This window comes from Serinus canaria, chromosome 2 (assembly GCF_022539315.1).
Source record: "Serinus canaria isolate serCan28SL12 chromosome 2, serCan2020, whole genome shotgun sequence".
NCBI lineage: Eukaryota > Metazoa > Chordata > Aves > Passeriformes > Fringillidae > Serinus > Serinus canaria.
The window spans coordinates 120,562,533-120,582,215 of NC_066315.1; the positions used below are offsets into that span (position 1 = coordinate 120,562,533).

General features: G+C 38.0%; 1 protein-coding gene across 1 annotated transcript in view; it reads right to left on the reverse strand.

Moving 5' to 3' along the window:
• Positions 1-19,683, reverse strand: part of RPL7 (ribosomal protein L7) — an 886,137-nt gene that overhangs the window by 656,676 nt on the left and 209,778 nt on the right. The window lies entirely within an intron of this gene.

Below are 19,683 nucleotides of genomic sequence, written 5' to 3' on the forward strand. Positions count from 1 at the left end.
AATGCATTTGAGACCTCACCCAGCAGCAAAGACATTTGCAGCTGCTGCAATGCACACCCAGGGACTGGAGATGTGTGGTTCCCTTGAGGCAAGTGTACCACAGCTAGAGAACCTCTGGTCAGGAACCTCAGCCACACTAAATGCCCTGGACACAGGAATACCAATTGCATTTGTAAGGAAGTGATAATTTGTTTGGAACAGCAAATAAATATAGACAGAAAACATGATTATTTAATGTTGTATTGTAATGGAATTTATTTTTTTCCAAAGCATTTCCTGAAAATAAAATTAGGCTCCATTGCAACCAGCATATTTCTATAATCTATTTTTATCACTGTAGACACTGGGGAAATAGTAAAACTGTTTAACATTCTCTGCTCTATTGATTTAGCCTGAACCTTTTGGAATCACTTTATAGACTCATGCAATGGGTGATGCTTGTTGCTGAACAACAGGTTAGGTTGTTTTCTCTGTAACTGAGACATGAACAGTGTCTTATGTGGAGGACATTACATATTGGGCATGTAAGTATGAACTTACCCATAGTTTAGCCTCCCTTCCTGCAAGGTAAAAAGGAATTCACTGGATTAATTCTTGGAACTGCTGTATGGCTTAACAAAGCAAGTATTTCAAAACTGTAACATAAGAAGATTCATGCACAAGCTAATTTTTTTTTTACAGAGAGGCAATAATTAGGTACAGAATTGTTCCAGTAGCATTTCAGCACTGATTACTTTCACAATTTATCAGTTTTTAAACTGTGGACATATCAGCAGTAAACAGAACATGGAAGCCAATGTGTGTTGACATATATTCTATGTATTATTTTGGAACTCACAACCAGCCTACTTCATCATATAAAAGTAATTGCAAAGCATAAAAGTAGCTCATTAGAGTGTTTGTTTAGCCACAGATTATTCCTGGGCTTTTTAATTTTGAGAAATAGCACATTAGATTCTCTTTCATTTGCTTTGCTTTCAAAAAGCACATGAACAAAATGGTAGTGTGAGCTGATTCAGCCAGGCTTTGTTTCCTCAAACTAAGTCATACATGTGAACTCAAAGAAAGAAGGTGGCTTCTCCCTTTCCCAGTATTGTTGTATGCTTTCACAAGCAGAACTTTGGGAGATGTAATAAAATAAACAGATTGTTTTTAAACAGATGTTCTTGTGCTGGTCTGCATGGGAACAGCTGATATATGAGGGAATAGTCTAAGACCCATTACAAAAATAATATTTAAATTGGAACAAGTGCTCTTGTGATTTACACCTAATGTTCTCACTCTGACAGACAGCCAAATGTTACAGAGAAAACATCCAATGCCTGTTCTCATTTTGAAGCAGCACAGAAGATATGTAGAGAGAAATGTATGAAGGGTGCATGAAACCTTCCAGAGTTAGTTTTAAGATGCAGTTCAACAAGTTGTATGTAATGGGCTCGATTACAGCTACCCTCAAACTTTTTAAAAACCATATATATTTTTAGTAACTAACTTGGCTTTAAAACTAGGCATTTAATGGGTGTCTAGGAGAGATAAATACTAAATTTCTTTTGAGTTTGACTCCTGAGCTACCATTCAAATAACCTGGTCCAACAGGGCCCCTGGGAGCTCAGAGCAAAAAGCACAATGCTGTCTCAAATTTTGTGTCAAAATGCTTCAAAATGTCTCCCATACTAACTGCTAAATCTGCACTCCAATGAGAGATCACCCATCTATTGAAAGCACTCTTTGAGTGCCCAAAGAGGAAAATGAGAATCTTCCAGAAGGAAAATCATTGTGGGGGATATCCCATAGAGTGGTGAATCTCTGATAGGGAACACCATGAGCATGAGAAAAGCTTGTCTCACAAAGGACAGAAGAGCAGGTGAGTGCAGGATGTGTATGGAATTTTAGAGGGAAATTAGGAGAGCTGTTCCTGTGGATCTCCTACTAAACTGGAGGAATAAAATGTGCCAGGGCCCTGTTAAATGGAGGGACACACCAGCTCTCCACCATCCCCCGTTCGTAAGGATGTGAGGCTGTCAGGCAGCATGCAGAAAACCTTATTCCTGGCAGAAAGTGTGCTGCTTGGATTTAAGATAGGTTATTTATATCAGTTCACAGTTCAGGGGAGTAGTAGAGAAGAGCTAAATTCCTCCAAAGAGTGTTTCAGTAAGGGGAAACTTATAAAATCCCATCTCACGGTTCATCATTAGAGTACTTGTAAATAAAGATGTAAGCATGTAAGTATGTGCAACCTTTTATTTCACTTGAAAAACCCATGCCATGTGGTATACATTCTCTTCATACATGCACTCATAGTCTGATGTCATGGGTAGTACTATAAGAGCCTAGAAAAGAAAAAAGATTAAAAAAATCTAGAAATGGCCTGCATTAAAAAAGAATTTCTCAGATTTATTTTATGAACTCAGACATTTCTTAGAGCACTGAAAGGAGTTTTTGTAGAGGTTGACTTCGAAACCAGGTCTGGTGGCAGGTCCTAGCTGCTGCCAAATACCTCAGTGGGTCATGTTGTGCAGTGATGGCTACTCTGGACTTTAATGAAGATTTTTGTTAATGTCTCTGGAGTGGCTAGTGCAGAGCATGATGAAAATGCCTGTGCCTGTGCCAGTATGGAGCCAAACCAAACATACATAAGCCTGTGATAGCCTAGAGTTGATCTTATGACCAAATTTCCAAATAAAACTCAAAATATAACAACTTCCTTTTCACTCACTTAAAAAAAAGGAAACAAAAAACAAAACTCGACAGAACATCTTAGAAAAGTGAGGGGAAAATTATAACTGGAGAGAAAATGTTGCCTGATCCCTTAACTAGATGTCTGGAATTCAGTCAGCCCCTGAGACAATCCTGGACTAGAGGTCTTATTCCTTTATCTTCTTTATCCACAAATCTAGTTCATATAACTACAAATCAACACTCAAACTCTATCTTTGAAGACACAGAATTATATTCCAAATATTTTCAGTTGCCTTTATTGTTTGGCAAGAGATGACAACCTTGGATAACATTATTCCAGTCTGCTCTAGTCTGCAACAAAAGTTTGCAACAAAATTCTTCTTTTCTGCTTCATTTTTCTTTTTGAAGCAGGGAATTTTCAGGAACATTGGCAATTTCAATGGCAAAACATTTGAGCCCATTTTGCTTCCTGCTTTTCCCTCCTAAACATATAATTCCATAGGACTGCCACCAGATGGCACATGCAAGTGCTCTCCAGATACAGTTCTCCAAAGACCAAAGCCCACTCAAGAAAAAGAGAAGGTAGAATTTGCCATTTGATCTCTGTGTCATTGGCTTTCTCCCAACCTACGGTACAATACAGGAGGTTTTTCATACTTCTAGCAATCTGGATTTAAATAATTATTCCATCCATGAAAAGGCAAGGGTAAAAATATTAGTAAAGAACTAAATGTCTTTCATAATTTTTCCGCATTATCCAGAGGACAAAAAATGCTACCTGATTCTAACACTTGTTCACAATTCTTTCTCTGGCCTAATTTTGTTGATTGCCATCTCATGTCAATTAATTTTATGTTATTTGATATGTTAGGTGTCAAAGAGATATTAAATAACAGCAATGCTTCAAAGTGAAAACACTTAAGCCTACATTCTCTAACAAAATCATAAGGTCCTTAAGCTACAGCTATGAAATATAAAAATGTTTGAAGCTAGTTTTTATATATGCAAATATCTTTTAGTGCTGGCTAAAACAGTGAGAATGCAGAACCATTCTTGAAAAAGGATCAATATATAATAAAAAATGTAGAAGAAATGTGCCAATGAAAGAGGTCTAGGCAGACATCTCTGCTAATATTCTGACTATCTGCAGTTGGTGCTGTAACCAGACAGAGTATGAGTATATGACCAAATTCACCCTGTGGTCCAACCCCTGAGTCATCCCCAGTGGGGATTTGGACCTCCAAGTCATTTGCCTGGTGGTCTTGAGGAAACAGAAAAGCAAAGGATTGGGCTGGGGAGGGCTGGTGGGCTTCTGAGTCTCATCCTTGCCAGGGATCAGCAGAAGAACAGAAGAAAATGACTGTTGGGTCATCTGCATTATCACTGGGTAAAAAGCCCATAAGGTGAAGTTTGAAAAATCTAGGTTTCTCTACTGAATATCCTGGGAGACTTGGGACACCAAGAAGAAGGTGAATTTGCATAGGTTCCTTCTCATTTCTCATAGATTCGCTTTCCCTTCCTGAAAGGCTTCAAGGCCACTGTCCCTTCATTGACTGGGAAGGGAAGACAAAGAGCCTCACCAGACTGACACCTTATGTGAATCTTCTTCTAAACTCCTTTATAAAATAAACACTGGAATTGGGTCAAATAACTACCCCACGTGGACATACTGACATGTTGATACCTTTCTCATTCATCCCTCCCTCACAGTAAAACTGCATCAAGACCTCTATGTTTTCAAGCTCAAAGACATGTGTCATGGTCTCCAGGCAGAATTTAGTGGGGCAAGTAAAAGACCCAAGTGATGATCAGGTTACTTAGTTATTTAGTTAGTTCTCAGGGCTTTTCACTCCCATGGTTTTTTCTTCTTCAGGAAAATGTTGCAAATGAAAAATAGCAATGGAGTTTCAATTGTAATATTATCTTTCTTTGAATTTAAAAATGGTGCCTTAGTCATAGGTCTGATTCCTGTGTTTGCATTCTGAATCATTTCTACTTGGTTTACTGACAACAATAACATTTTGCTGCACTTTATTTTCTCAGAAAAATATAAAAGATAGAACTGCATATTCAGATCTATCTTTTCCTTTCCAAATTTGAGATTGTGAGGAACTTACTTCATGTCATTATAGTAAGGAGCAGTTTTGGCATTATTTAAAGATAATAAAATATAGGACTTTCCCCTGCTTTCCTTAAATAGCAACAAAATTTACCTGAGATGCAAACTCTAACAGCAACAGTCCTACCCAGTAGTTTCTTCCATATTAAGTTAGGATGTGGAAATTTTGGGATGAATTCATGATAGTAAATGGAAAACAAAAGAGATGGACAAGATAAATACACTCAGGTATGGGTAAGAGATGTTCTACTACAATTCCCCAGGGTTCAGTAGCTAATTTTAAATAAAGAACTTAGGATTTTGCCACTCAGTTTCTCCAAGGGATGGAGTTTGAACATATCCAATCTCCTTCCAGTTTTCCCTTGCCAATGTCAGTGTAGTAAAGTAATTTTCAAATTATTCACTCTTCTTAATGCTGGTTTTGTTTGCTTCTAAATATGGCCCTTGGTATTAGTTTGGGATAATTGAGGTTCTTTCCAGATTTTAACACACTTGTGCTAAGTTCATTACAGAGGGTGTTTATCTTATCAAGTAATTTTCAGCTTTTGAAGCAGCAGAGTTGTAACTAAGTACAAAAACAAGGGAAAAGACTAATGCTACCACAGGTGTGTGAGCAATAGTACTGTCCTTCAAAATGGTAAATTGATGAGTTTGCTGAAAAACTTAGTTTTCCTCCAGTTCAAAGAGAGATGAAAACATGAAAGAACAGAACAAATCATTTTGCATATGAAACTTGGTGTGACACAAATTACATTTATTGATTTTTTTCAGCTTGTTAATACCCTTTTATTATTTTAAATTACCTAGTTAGAAACATTTTAGAATGAAATGGGGTATTTCCAGTTAATCTTAGTAAGAGGTTGGTGTTTCTTCTTAAGACAATTCATGCATCACACTGCATTCATTTGTCCAACTGCTAATATAAATTATGATCTGTTGAAGTGATCTCTCTTGGCAAGATATAAAACTGGCAAGGATTTCTGGACAGTTGAGTACATTTACTTTATGAACAAGTACACTGTTCTGTGTACCAGCACTCACTGCATTGCATTTAGCAGTCCTGTGAACATAATATGACTTTCTGAGAGTTTTAACTAATAAATATTTTGCTGAGAGGATATAAGACTTACAGTGATTGGGGATTCTGTTTTGTAAGGGTTGACAAGTTTATTTAAAATTCTGAGAGAGAAATCCAGCTAATTTGACCATGAAGAAGGGAATGAATGTCATCCATCTCCTTTACCCTGTACCATATTTAAACTTAGTGTAATCACCTGGAATAAAATTATGGTCACATTTAAAGAACCAACATGGTTCGACTTCTGTGGATCCCAGTGGCATCATTAACATGTGGTCTTCTCTGCTGTTAGGGAAAAATTCTTCTAGCACTGGTTATTACCTCGCTGGCTAAGTTAATAACTAGTTTCAGAGTAATATCTTGTGTAATATGGTTGGGTGACAACAATACTTTTTTTTTTTTTTTGTGGAAAATCTTTTAGAATTGCTCATTTACCCTGGCTGATAACCCCACAAGGTGGAGGTGGATGCAAGATCACATCCTGACTGACAAAGACTGAGGCCTCTATTAGGAAGAGACGATCTGTCTGTGGGTTGGTGTACTTTGTTTTTACCCTGTCTTTTTAATCTTTGCCTTGACTGAAGACTATTCTAAGAAAATTGGACCTTTCTTATTTCTTGGAAAGTAAAATGTTACCACATATAAGTGAAATAATGCAAAAACTTGCTACCTTTTTCTGCACCTGTACTACAGCATTTTTATTTTTACAGCTCTAAAGAAACATGCTGAAAATCTGCAAATGCTTTTCTGAATCTGTGGATAATTTCAAATGATGTTTTGGAATGGAAAACCTTGTAAGAAAAATACTTGTAAAATCTGACTTTGTATATCATTATATTTATGACACCACCATTCACTGATGGCACAGTACAGTGATTATAAACACAACAGTCAGAGTTTAATCATTCCCATCAGCAGTGATTTCACTCATCCTCAGATGTCCTTAAATGTACCATCTTCAAGCTGACACAGCACAATCTACCAGTATTTTGCCTATTTGAGAAATGAGACCCTGGACTCTGGCTGCTCAGCAACTTGCAACCCTAAATTTAAAACAACTAAAAGAAGCTACATGGTCACCATATAACTCCCAATACAATGTTTTTCTCTGCTAGAGAAAGTACACAGGCATGAAAAACAGTTCAAAGTAAGGTTAAATGGAACATGAAATGGTTGTTTAATCAGTTGCATTTGTGCTTGCAAGTCACTAGGTATCACTGACCCAGCATCATTTTGGAAAATGAGATTTTCCTATAAAATTTGAAACTGAGTACTTGACTAAGTATAGTCAGTAAAGATCACATAAGACTCTGTAGGGGAGTGGAGTTATTTTCCTGAATGTTTTAGCTGTATCCTAACTTGGATGGTTGTACTCAGCCTTCTTACATTTCCTCTGATAATTGACAGGAAATGCTCTAGTTTTTAATCTATTGGTTTAGGATTTTTCTGTTTTGGCTTGGTTTGGTTTAGGGTTTTTTGTGGTGCTGCTTTATTTTTTTTCCTTGATGAGATCTGCTAGAAGTAGTTTGCACTGCTGGTACAGCTAGATTTGGCACACATTGATGAAAAAATCAGTTCAAGATAATGGTGTTGGATTGTCAGGTTTCTATTTGAGTGAGCAGGTGTGAAAATTGGATGCTTATCTTCCCATTTGTACCTGGAGTTTGCACCTGCAAGCGACTGTTGGCCAACAGTAGACTTTCTGGCAGATCTGGTTGCTGTCATTTACTCCTGGTATCTGACTTAGGAGTTTTAGTTTCCCTAATTTTTAGTGTGGCTCAGGTGATGTGAACATCTGTGGTGTTCAGTTAACTGAAACTGCAAACAAACACAATTACAGGTGAAATAATTTGCCTGAAGAATTAAAATATTTGGAACACACCCTTTGAGATGACTCTTAAAGGACTGAGCAAGATCTCAGTGTGGAGAGTTACTATTTGTGTATATGGCTCATAAAACATGAGATAATCTTCCTAGTTTAGGGTCATTATGCAGTATAAATTAGTTATTAGCAAATTAATGAAAAGAATACACACAGCAACAATGCAAGAATAGAGCCCAGATGAAACCCCAGTGTAATCAGTGGACCTTAATTGATTTCATATGAGCTGTTTTATCTCCACTTAGTAATTTATGTGAGCGCTTACAATAATTTTGTGAAAACACTCTGATTAGCACTATATTAAATGTTTGATAAAACAATGACTTTGTTTTACTAAATTAAAAGGATTTTAACATCGGAATTGGTTCTATTTTATGAACTTGGACTTTGATGAAGAAAGGAATGTAGTTTTCTTACCAAAAGATCAGAATTGTTGTATACAGCTGGAAAAAAACATTCATAAGGGCATCAAAGAATAATATTGTGCTCTGTCTTTTGTTAATACAGAATGTGGAATTCCAATTTGCATTTGCATCACTTGGCAAACCTGCTGTAAAAACAAACTCAACACCACCATTCCTCTTTTTTAAGATATTTTGTCTAGTTGTATTACCAAAGATCTTTGTCAGAGATCTTTGCTTGAGGTCAAAGAGGCCATTGTATTGCCTGTTTTCATAAAAGGGTAAATAACCTAACAGGACATCATACAAGATTGACATGAGTTGAAGGTGTCTCCTTTAGTCTTTGCCAGTTCTTTCCAAATTGAACACAGATGTATTTAGGGAAAAACTACAGATGACAGGAATGATCTCAAAATGAAGACATAAAAGAGTAGCCCTTCCAGTGACAATAATTTTAATCCAGGTGATATAAATAATTGAAATTGATTTCTCTTAAACTCTTTTAGCCTCAAGAAATAAGTGCCACAAAATGAGTTGAAACAAATTAAAAACAAAATATTTTTGCCCAAATCCAAGGTTTTAACTAAGGATCAAACTTGATAAAACCACTGCCACCATTCTGTTCAGCACTAAGAAATGCTTTTTACCCATCCTTTTTGCCTCCTAAGATATGGTTTCCCTAGAATTCTTCCAATCAGTAGTTCACTGACAAATAAAAAGTGCCATTTATCCTTCTTCCCTGATGAATGCTCGTACTGAGTCATTGCAAAATTTATAAAAGCCAGTGACTCCCCCACACTTTGCCTAAAATGGAGATAGTTCCTTGAAGTTTTTTAAGTAGATCACAGGAATGAGCTGCATTTCTTTTATCAATTAAAAAAACCCAACCAAACAAACATAGAAACTGATATGAAAATTCTTTAATATGGAAGAACTCTTCAAGTGCAGCAGCATGTGTTGTTTGCTCTCTATATGGTGTACTCACCACCTTTGTGTTGAAAGCAAGACTTTTATATATTGTTTAAGAAAACATTTTGCAAAACACATTTGACCAGGGACTGCATTTATCAGTTTATACAGAAAATGTAAAAGAAATGAAAAAAGTTGATCTACCCAGATTCCAAAGAGAATGACGAATCTGCACCTAAACTGCCAACACTCAAGAAAAAAACTTATGTGAGGCAAAAATTCCAGAGGTAATCAGTATAAAAGAAATCATCTGATGCTAGTGGCTTTCTCTTTGTCTCCAAGTCATTTGGGTTAGACTTGCCTGAAATTCTTATAACAGCACCTCCTAAGAGAAGAAAATATTTAACCATAAGCAGCAAAAGAAAAACAGGAGTCTCATTTCTTTCAATGTAACTCTGACACCATGCTGAATATTGTTATATTTTACACATCACAGTTCAACTGTGGCTGTTGAACCATGGGAAGCAGATGAAAAGAAGGGGAGAAAGTACACACAGCACAAGCTACAGAGAGCTATCCTTCACACATGTACACAGGGGGTTCCTCATCTGAAATGCCTGTGATTGCTTATCTGATCCTAATGTGAGAATGGCCAAAGCATGGACAACACCACCTCAGAACTGGACAAAAAATTGAAAACGTTTTGATTTCTAATCCCTCCTTGGAATGAGGGGGAGTGAAGAAAAAATACCCAATTTACATTAATCTGCTCTTTATCTCAGGGCACAGAGTAGTCTGTAAAAGGTAAGTGCTCACATTTCTCACAATCTTTGTTTCAAACACACCAGGTTAAATTAGAATCACAGGAGTCAAACAAACATGCAGAGTTGTTTTTTCCCCTATATAAAGTCCCTTAGATAACAACTTCACAGAATATAATTATATATGGATAAGTACTCTCTATTTTCTCACAGACAACTAGTAAATGGTGTTTTAAATGTAGAGTTGTATAAATCAATGCTTTTTAATGTCATTTGACTAGTTTGCTTATGGACAAAACTGAACTATAACACATTGTGAGCAAATGTTTTCACCATCTGAAGCATAGCCCTGACAGCACAGCATAGAAGGCTCTTCAAAGGTTTTGGGAACCAAAACATAAAATCATGTCAGAAATCAGAGTAACTTGACCTAAGTACAAAGAGAGTTAACGAGTTCTTCCTAAAATGGGAAGAAGCCTTCTGTAGAAAGAGGGATCTTTCCCCTGGGTTCCAGGGTCATAGGGTTGAGATGAAGTTCAAAGTCAGACAAAGTCAATATCTTTGACCTTCCCATAGCAAAACAAACACTAATGGTGAGTGTCAGTAACAGTTCAATAGCAATGAATGTTTTTCTTAAAGGACAGGGTAGAGTCAGGGACTTAGCTCTCCCTTTGTGAGGGTAAGCTTGTTCCACTGCTGGAAGACTGCACTATAAGTCAGCTCAGAAACTGAATGATGTCAATGTATCAGTGTGACAAGAGTAGCTCCATGGACATGGAAAATGAAGAAGGAAGGATTTGGATCTTCTCAGTCTTGAAGTTACTAAATACAAAAGCCAAGTTTTTGCCTTATGCCTGTATATCATGAAAGAGGAAAATCTTTATAGAAGTTATCCTTCCATACTGATTTCTTACCTACTTTTTCTTTATCACTTGCTTAAACAAGTATTTCTTCATGGTGAATTTTTCTGAGTTGGTACAAAGGTTTGACACTGATATTTTTGTAGAATTTCTTCTATACCGTCTGTCCTGTTTGCTTTTCACTTGCTACCTTTAATTAATTTTACTTGCCTTTAATCACACTTTTTGTCCCTATCTCCTTGATTTTTATTATAAAAATTTCATGTAGTCTTCTGAAACAATTTTAAGTCTTGCATAAGATTTTGATTTACCTTTACATTCAGGAAGTAGGAATCATCTTTCTCACTAAATTTTTAATGCTTTCTCACTAAATTTTAACTGTGATTTTGGGATACTTTTAAGCTTTTTTTTTTTTTTTTCTGCAGTTCATCTATAGCCATGACTTATGCCTGTGCATCTCACCCATAATATAAAAAGGCTTCATCAAATGGTTGTTCCAATCTCAGGAGGAAACTCTCTCTGCAATACTTCCCGCAACAAATGCAGACCAAGTGACATTGGTTGCTGCTGCATTCAGTTCTGTCTGGTAGAGCAAATGCTGTCTTCATGTTTAGAGTAGTTCTAATCTTATTTCTCTACAACTGCAGTCTAGACCTTTCCAAAACAAAATGCCTGCTCAACCCCAGGACACAGTTTAGGGCTGTACTTGCTTTCATACTACATGGAGCCTTTGTTTCTTGAAAACAAGAGCTGTTTCCTGCTTCATTTTTCTTTTGTCTTAAGTCTCTTTGAAACTGTCACCTTTTTGACTACATGTTGCCTATTCCTGTGAGGTTATTCTTTACAAGCTCACTACTGTAGTTGTATTGTCTTGTTTTTCTTTCAAGAAATTGATCTGGCTTTGTGCTTCTACCATAGAATCACTGAGGCTGGAAGTCTCAAAGCACGGTCAGCTCTAAGCTCACACCAGGCTGCTTGGGGATTTGGCTAGTTGGGTCCTCTAAGTTTCCAAGAACACAGACCATCCAAGCTCCCTGGGTGACCTGTTTTGTTGCTGTCCTGCCCACCTAAAGGAAAAGTTTACTGTGGCTGAACTTCTTGTTTTAATTTATATCCATTTTCTTTTGTTCTTCTGCTGTGCACTTCTGAAGATACTGGCTCCACCTGATCAGTTACCTACACATAGCTTCTGTCAGACCAGTTTCAGGTCTTCCCCAAACCCATCTCTGCTTCAGGCTGAATATTCTTATCCTATCCTTATCCTCTTCTCAGTACCAATGCTCCAGCCCCTGATCATCATGACGGCCCTCTACTGAAGTCACTCCATCTTACTGGTGTCTTTCTTTTAATGGATAGGCTGTGTCTGAAGAAACTGGATGCACTACAGTGGTCTAGATGTGGCCTAAAATCTGTCAAGTACAAGTGAATAATTACTTCTGCTAATACATCCCAGGAAGCAGTCAGCCTTTGATGTGAAGACATGCAGCTAGCTCATATTCATTTGGTCTACCAAGGCCTCAGGTCCTATTCTGCACAGCTGCTCCTTGCCAGTATCCTAGAAGGCCCAGCTCGTATCAAAGGTTTCTTCCCAGTTGAAGAATTTGGCATCTCTCCTTGCTGAAATCCCACTGGTTCATTTCTTCACTGACTACAATTTTTTCCAACTTTTTCCAGCTTCTTCACTTCCAATTAAACACCATAAGGCTTCCCCATCTTCTGTGCAGCTGGGGCTTCAGCATCTCTGCTGAGTGTTTGTCATCCTACCAGACACTGTATTCCTGATCTTTGTTCCTCATCTCCTCCATGTGGCAGCCTGGCTCCTTGGCAAATGCGCAGCTGCTGCAGGTGACAAGGTGGTCTCCCAAAAGGTCAGCCTTTAGGCTCCCTTCAGAGCCCTGCCAGGGACAAGGCCTCCTCTTTCCCAGATGCAGCTGCTTGACATTCCCAAATCAGAAGGTAAAGCCAAGATAAAAGATGTATACATGTTTTAGTGTAAACAGCAGAATAAGTATTTAGCAGCTGATAGATTTGGTAGAAGAAAAATTGTGGAATAGCCACCCTTTCCCAGCAACAGTCGCTCTAAAGTTTGTAGGAGACTGTCTACAGCTCCCAAAGATGTTAGAAAAATGTCTCAGAAGATACAGAAAAGAATCTGGAAACTACTCTGCAAACTATCTTGTCTCTCAGCTTCAGTTTTGCATATTTTAACAGTTCTTGTTTATGTTAACGTCACATTCTCCTAGAATCTCATTCTCCATTTTGGGTCTCCAAATCTTGCTACAATTCAGTCTTGAATTAGGGATTCTATAAAACCTCAAAAATTGCATAATAAATTTGAGCGTCTCAAATCTGTTGTAAATGCTTGAAAAGTTCCATACTCTCTTTAACTGATATACTTAAAAGACTCTTTCTCTCTAGGAGTTCTGTTTTCCTAAAATATCTGTAGTACTGGCTGATAACTGCTTTATGCCATTTCACTTTTCTGGAATAATAAATGCTTCTCATACCTCTGGCCCAAGAGTACATTGATAAAAAGGAAAATATCTTCTGCTTATATATTTTTTTTAATTAATTTATTCATCCTCATGAAGATATAAAACTCATGCTCAGCTTTTCTGCTGTACTTCTGAGGATTATTTACTGCATTTAATTATTTAGCTTATTAGCTACTAGGCATTTAATAACTTACCACTTCAAATTTCATGTTTTAAGAAACTGTTCCTCCATTTCTGTAGACAGTGGTCTGTGGGAGACTTGTGTCAGATTGCGGGACAATATAATACCATAAAAATGTTGTGAAGGTGAGAAATAGATATCTAAGCAGACCTCTCACAAGAAAAAAAATTAAATTGCAATACTCAGGAAGTACTTTATTCTATTCCAGGCCTAAAAATGTTATCTGTTTAGTGCAAATAGATGAGATAGAAATAGGCAGAAAAGGGCATTTAAAGACACAGATTTAGACCCTTGCCTGAAGTTGTAAGCAATAAACTACACAGCCCAGAGTCACAAAGAAGGCCAGCAACTCATCCAGAAACTGATGTCACATTTTCAGCTTTGAATACAATGAACTGGTCACTAAACTCTGCATTCTTTGAATATTTAGAAACTTTTTTGGTTTTAAATTTAGTTTCTTTAAGGCAAGTTCATTTGGGCACATTCAGATCAAACATAATTTAGAAGGTTGTTTTGCTCACAGGATTTGAGTATGAAGGAAGAAGGTGAACAGCTTTCCAGATTCCTAAAGTGTATGTAACACATGTTCCTGACAAAGCTGGTGAAGGAATCAAGCAGGGAAGGGTTACCACTGGACCTGTTGTTTATGAACAGAGAAGGATTGGTGGGTGATGATGTGGTCTGAGGCTGTCTTGGCCACAGCAGTCATGAGATGAGAGTTTTCAGCTACCAGAGAAATAAAGAGGGGCATCAGCAGCCCTGCCACCCAGGACTTCCACAGGACAGACTTTGGCCTGTTTAGAGACTTGTGGACAGAGTCCCTTGTGAGGTGGGACTAAAGGGCTAAGGAGTCCAGGAAAACTGGACATTCTTCAAGAAGGAAACACTAAAACACAGAAACAAGCCATCCTCATGTGTGGAGCGGTAAGGTAGCGGGGAAGACGTCTGGCCTGACTGGACAGAGAGATTTGGCTGGAGCTCAGGAAAGTAAGGAGAGGTTGTGACCTTTGAAAGAAGGGGCTGGCAACTCAGGAGGACTACAAGGATATTGTGAGGTTAAGCAAACAGAAAATTAGAAGGGCCAAAGCTCAGCTAGAACTTAATCTGCCTAGTGTCATCAAAGACAATAAAAAATGTTTCTATAAATACAAAGCAACAAAAGTAGGGCTAAAGAAAATCCCCTTGTAATGCCTTCTTTGCCTCATTCTATGATAGCATTGCAGTTGTTTTCTGGGTGCTGAGTCCCTGAGCTTGGAGACAGAGATGAGGAGAAGAATGAAGGCCCCAGCAACCACAGGAAAATGGTCAGTGAACTCCTACACCACTTAGACAGACACAAGTCTACAGGGCCAGATGGGATCCACCCAAAGGTGTTGAGGGAGTTGGGGGAAGTGCTCTCTGAGCCACTTTTACCAGCAGTCCTTGCTACCTGGGGAGGTCCCAGCTAACAGGAAGTTGAAAAATGGGACAGGATGCTGTTGTAGTCTATTTAGATATCAGTAAATGTTTTGACACCATTTCCCACAGCATTCTCCTGGAGAAATTGGTGGCTCATGGCTTGGATGGGTAAAAAACTGGCTGGAGTAGAAAGAGCCTAGAGAGTACTGGTGAATGAAGTTATATCCAGCTGGTGTCAGGTCGCAGCTGGTGTTCCCGTGGTTCAGTGTTGGGGCCAGTTCTGTCTATTATCTTTATTGATGACTGTCTAATATCTTACCCAATTTAGGTTGAATATTAAGAATTTTTTTTTCACTGAAAGGTTTGTCAAACCTTGGAACAGGCTGCCGGAGTTGTTTAAAAGACACGTAGATGTAGCACTTACAGACCTGGCTTAGTGGTGGACTTGCCAGTGCTGGTTTAACAGTTGGATTTGATGATCTCAGAGGTCTTTTCTAAATGATTCTATGATCCTATGCTGCTAAAATGAATACTCTAAAGGTCAGGAGAAATACTGTAGAATATGCACACCCACTCTACAAAATGAGTGCCAAGTTGCTATGTATCTTTGCTTCATATAGAAAAAGAAATATTAGAAGTGCTGAAAGCAACATAATGCTAGAGTAAGAACCTGACTGGCAGATGACAAATGTTGAACACCCACTAAAATATTACTCTTTTTCATTTCAGTACTCTTTAAGGTTCTAAAAAGGATGCTTCAATCCAGCAGAAATGAAACGTGAACTTCTGCACTTGGAGTCTGAAATGTTGCTTTTTTTAGTATTGGTATAAACTGCATTTTTCAACTCCATTTTCAATTATAGAGATGCTTAAAACACCATATAAAGACACTACATCATCAAAGAGCTATGAGAGAATTGGAAAAAAGCTTATGTTTGATTATGATGATTGCACAAGACAAGCACTGAAGACACTACTCTGATGCTTAGGGAGATTTTGTTTTATAATTTATCGATCCAAAAAAATTAAGTACTTATGCATTAATCTGTTTTCATTATGCTGGTTATGATAGGATTCCTAAGCAATGCCCAGAGTAGTGAAATGTGACACAATACCAAAGGAAACTCTGGAAAATATATGCTTGAAATGACAAATACACTTAGCCTAGTAAATTCTTAACCCTTCTGTTTCTGTTCTCTGTGACCAGTGGTTTCTGCTGATGTGTCAGCGAGAAGAATACTGATTTTATCAGTACCTCAAAGTGTGCTAATTACCTCATTTCTAAGAAATGTTATATTATGACTGGCAAAAGCTCTTTAGCATCCACTCTACTCGGCAGGAATTTCTTGGCAGAGCAGAGTTCTTGATAGATGTAATTAGCATTTCCTCTCATTATAAATAATTGTTCCTCATTTTCTACTAATTCTTTTCTAGGCTATTGATACATTTCCAGTAACAACAGACAAACCTGAGCAAGCTGGGAGCATCTTTCTTATGAGGAGAGATTGTGGAAGCTGGGCCTGTTTAGTCCAGAAAAGAAGACTGAGAGGGGACCCCATTAATGCATATAAATATCACAAAGGTGGGTGTCAAGAGGATGTTGTCAGACTCTTTTCAGTGGTACCCAGTGACAGGACAAGGAGTAATGGCCATAAACTAAAACACAAGAAGTTCCACCTCAGCATGAGGAAGAATTTCGTTACCTGAAGGTGGCAGAGCACTGGAACAGGCTGCCCAGTAGGGGTGGAGTCTCCCTCTCTGGAGACATTTGAAGCCCATCTGGACTGTTCCTCTCCAGATGACCCTGCCTTGTCAGGGGGGTTGGACTAGATGATCTCCAGAGGTCCCTTCCAACCCTAGCAATTCTGTGAAATTGTTTCATGAGTCTTCCATACGCCAGTTTTGTTATTGTTGCCACTGGCTACACAGTATATTAAGGATATTACTGTTTGGGTTTGGTGAAAGTTATATTTTAACTGGTTTGGAAAAAAAAAAGTATAATACTGAGAATATGATTGTCCATATCATACTTATTCTATCTTCTTTGTTTGAAGAGTTTATCTTTGGCCTAAAATACTGGATAGGATTCAGTTGGAGATGAAGCCACCAAAAGTACTGTCTATATATAATCTGAGTGCTTAAACCCCCAGTGTAATTAACAAAGATATAGTCAACACAATCAATGATGTTCAGAGTTATTCAAGCAACCTTCTAGGGTATGTGTCTGATGTGATTTGAGAAATATTAATGTGTGAGGTTTTTTAAACTTTACTATACCTGGAGATACAGAACAGGAAAAAAAACCCTGCATTTTTAGACTTCAACTGTATGAATTATTGTCTGCCACTATAGATATAATATCAAAATTATCTCAAATCCCAGGCAGGTATTGTCAAGCTATTCAGAAGTAAAATAAATTGTAATAAATATTTCAAGCTTAACTGCCTAATATTAGCAAGCCACATAAAATTATTTTGCTGTAAATATACTACTCCTAAATTACAATTCAGCTTTTATAAATTCTTAATTCATTTACGAAAATGTATGTCACTCAACATGATGAAGTTCATCCCACTTTGTTGAGCAATGGGTAATCACCATTATTCAGAAATTCAGGATTTATAGTCTTAATGAAAGGAATACGCTACAGAAGAACCATGACTATTGTGAGTCATCACTTTTATTGTGCAGAGAAGGTAAAGATGCTACATTTAATAAATTTATATCCTGTTCTTTTTGACCCATGCCTTTTTACACCCAAGCCTTTGTCATAGGCTTATGGCCCAGACAAAATCTAGATCTTATGCTAATATGTTATGTTGCCATTTCTCCTTTTTTTCCTATGCATGAGCACTGGTTCTGTGAAAATGCAAATATTTTCTAGTGAAGCCTCAAAATCTAGTCCATTTCCTAGAACTGAGTCTTTCAGAAGATAAACTGAGTTATTTTTCTTTCTTAGTTTCTTCTACATTCTTTTTCATTCTTGACAATATAACTTTTCTCACTGGTAAAATGTGCCGACATTAGGTACAAGAATTATTGCCCTTTATTTTTTCCCAGACTGCTCAGTAACCATTATGGGGCCATCTTGGCTGGCACATTCTGTTCTTAATTCGGTTTACAGATATTTTGACTCATTCAAAGTCTCACTAATGCTCTGTCTCTTGCCCATAATGGTCTTTTTTCACAGGTCTGATTGTTTGCTTTGTCTTTTTGGAGATGGCTGAAGAGTCAGGAAATATTTCTTTTTGTGTATGTTGCAGATGGTTCCATCCACTTCTTATTTTTCTCATTGCAGATGTCTTTGATGTGTTTTCTCTTCATTCCTCTTCATTTTAGACATTCCTCTCCTTGGCACAGACCTTCATGAAAATTTCAGTGTGGCTTCATTGGTCTTGCTTGCTAAATTTCATTGCATATCTGGTGATTAACTCTTCCAGAAGAAAACTGAATGCACATGTCTGTGTGATTTTCTTCACTATCTGACTTGTCAAGCCTGAGAGTTACGAGTTACTAATCACGTTTTCACTATTTGCAACTCCTTCTTGACAACTGAGCAGTACAACACCCTTGGGATGAGATACTCTCATGTTCAAGGCCTTTCACATTCACAATCACTTTTGGCAATAATGCTTATTAGCTTTGCTCATGACATTTTTTTTAACATTTAGGTGAGTAGGTGCACTGACTGCTTGTTGACATAGAAAAAAACAATTAGACAGTAAGAGAAATAAAAGGATTTTCTCATAAACTGGTCTGTTTGTAGGGAAATACAGCTCAGTTTTACAGATGTGAAAGGTATGGCTATTTCACATTTGCTTGTATGACCTTGCTGTTCTGTATAGTGCCCTGTATCATAAGAGCCTCCAAGTACTGCCATGAGGTATGAGGAAATAATTATAGCACTCTAGAATGTGACTAACTAGTAAAATCTACCCTCTGAACTTCCTGACATGTTAAGTTGGTGTCTTCCCTTTGATAACTCATTGAAATCAAAGGACCTGCGGCAACTCAAAGCAGCTGAGGATTCTTATTGTATTCAAACAATGGGAAGACAGTTCCTGACATTAACACGAACAAAAAAGAACTTCATTTCAGAAGAAAGAAAATTGAATGAAAAGACTCATCCAACATCTAGTCTTGCAAGGACAAATTATGTCTTCAAGTTTCTTGTATAATCATGCAAAGGAATACCTGCAGCTTAAGTAGCAGTTTTGGGCAGGCTGGGCATACACACAGAAATGTAACTAATTATGATCCTTTATACTTAACACCTTTCGTCACCAAGTACACTATCAAACACTAGTCATTTGATCCTTACGACATGTCTGTAGAAGACTATTATACTGTTGTAGAGATTGCACACAGAGATTAAATGGTTTGGGTTAGGCCACACAGCAAGTGAGCAGCAGAGCCAAAAGGAGAGCGTGAGTGTTGGCTTCCAGCCCTGTGCTCCAACTACTGGACTGCACTTCCTTAATACTTAAATCCCATATTGCTTCTTTAACAGAGCTACTGAAACTTTTGAGCAGCCCTAAGTTTTGGTGTAACAACAAACCTCTTGTGTGTCTCTCTCCTAGCTCCTTTATGATGTCACAAACCGGTGTAATGGCACATTTAAGGACTTCACTTCACTTCACAGACTGCCCCAGGTCGCCCAGCCCTGGCGGGGGGTCAGCCTGACACGCGTAGCTCCCATACGCTGTCCGCAGTACACAATTGCTGGCTGCTGCTGCTTCTCTGCTCGCTTTCCTCATGGCCGCAGTGTTATGCCCTTAGCTCTGCCGTGTGAGTGGCTGGACCATTCTGTGCTTAAAGAATTCCAGCTATAGGCTAGCTAATGGGAAACAGATGTCTCCCTGGCACTGCCGGCAGCTTTCGGTCCTGCCGCTCCCGTAGCTTCCCACTGGCAGACGTTCA